This window comes from Pteropus medius, unplaced genomic scaffold (genome assembly GCF_902729225.1).
Source record: "Pteropus medius unplaced genomic scaffold, Ma_sr-lr_union100, whole genome shotgun sequence".
In the NCBI taxonomy this organism is placed as follows: domain Eukaryota; kingdom Metazoa; phylum Chordata; class Mammalia; order Chiroptera; family Pteropodidae; genus Pteropus; species Pteropus medius.
In genome coordinates, this window is record NW_024342471.1 from 22,989,534 (window position 1) to 22,991,448 (window position 1,915).

The 1,915-nt window shown below is 42.3% G+C and overlaps 1 pseudogene; it reads right to left on the reverse strand.

Moving 5' to 3' along the window:
• Window positions 1-1,201: 1,201 nt before the first annotated feature.
• Window positions 1,202-1,320, reverse strand: LOC120604278 (uncharacterized; annotated as a pseudogene).
• Window positions 1,321-1,915: the final 595 nt, after the last annotated feature.

Here is a 1,915-nt window from a genome sequence, read left to right on the forward strand (position 1 = left end):
CTTGACCCTGAGTGATGTTAGAGCCCATGTTTGTGTTAAATGCTAGTAGAAAATAAAGTCTCCATGGTGGGGACAATTTGAGTAGCTCCTAAATATCCCGTAGTATGCTAGTGGGGGAGATATCTTAAAGCACAGTGATTACCATTACCCCATCACAGTCTTTTGGATTGAAATATAGACAAGAGCACGCAGAGACACCCTAAGCCGCCATCTTTGCCAGGATGTTCATCTCAGTTCTGGAGATTGGGGTAAAGACAATATCATCTGCCCTGATAAAGCATCTTGCAGATAGCAATGTCCTCTTCTCCAGACCTTCCAGAGGAGTCATTGTAGATTGCCTCCTAAGCCCCTCCCACTTCTTCTCCCGTCCTGATAGGAGCCTGGTTTTGTTCAGGTGTCCGCCTCTCCTCTGTGCAGCCCGCTGCTTTGGGGAGGGAGTCGGCGGCGGGTAAAACTGCTCAGACCCCAGGTGAACTCCACTGGGATCAGAGACCGACTTCGGAGTTGGAGTGGGACTTACGTGTGGTCATTGAGACATGAAGTGGCATCTCGAGAGAGACTTCTAAAATGGTTTTCCTTGTTCCCCAGAAGGAATCAGAGGGGAAAGGAGGATCTCTTCTCTCCCAGACATTGTGAGTCTTGCCTGAGATGTCTGCAGCCGTTTCGCTGACCGGCGTGAGCGTAAATTGAAAATAGAAGGTGGAAAATGGAACAATGATGAGAAATTAGTTAATGACTCTGAAAACCTCCAAAGATGCTATTATGTGAGAAAAACCATTTCTTTATTGTTTAAGCTGGTTTGGGCTGGGGCTTCTGATAGTTGCAGCCAAAGTGCCATTAGCCAAAATCTGAACTTCAGGCACCATTCACATTTTATGAAACAGCATATCTTCTTACTTTTTTTTTCCATACTCATTTTAGCCTTCCGATGACAAGACGGACTTACTTTATTCAACCGTGACTGTTAAAGCCAGTTCAAACATCTTCTCCATGAAGCCTTCCTCAGATTGGTTCCTTTTTCTGTGTTTTTATAGCAATAGTACCTACATCTACCATAGCATGTATCACTCTATTGAAATCATCTCTTGCCTGTCTCCCAATATCACTTGATTTTTTTTTTTTAGGCAAGGCAACCCTTGGTTGACCTCACAGATTGCAAGGACCTTGTCATTTTATAATCTCTATTTTTCTTTTTTTTTTACGTCTACAGTACCTGGTCTTCCTAGGTGGTCTCCCATCCAAGTACTAAACAGGCCTGACCCTGCTTAGCTTCCAAGATCAGATGGGATCGGGCTTGTTCAGGGTGGCATGGCTGTAGACCCAATATCACTTGATTTTGACTCTCTTAAGGTCAGACATCTCCTTTAGATTATCAGGTCTTCTCATGGACCCCATGACTTAGGAGGTTCTCAGTAATTATTCGTGAATGAACAAATCGATGAATGAACTGCTCACAGATATTCATAACTCTTCATGAACTCTTTCTCACACTTGCTTTTTTCACCTTTTTCTAGCATAATACCAACTCCTCCTAATCAGACACCTACCTCCTCTACATAAAAATGAGTCATTTTACCTACACTAATTTAAATCTTCCTGAAACACCATGAAATGGTACCCAAAATATGTGCTTCATTAAGTAAGCATTATTAGACCTCGAAGAAACCAGTGAAGGCCACCAATGTACCCCAAAGAATTAAAGTTGAAATGACTAGGTCAGCATTTCTAATAATGCATTCTTCAAACGAATTATTTTTTATGATGTGAACAGATGCGTAAGGAGCCCTATGGTCAGGTAATGTAGATAACGCTTTTCACAAAATGTAAGCAGCTTCTTAAGTGCAGAATTGCTTAGAGCTTCCTCTACACCACTGTCCCTTGTGGATCTCCAAGAGCATGCTAAAATATGAGTTTT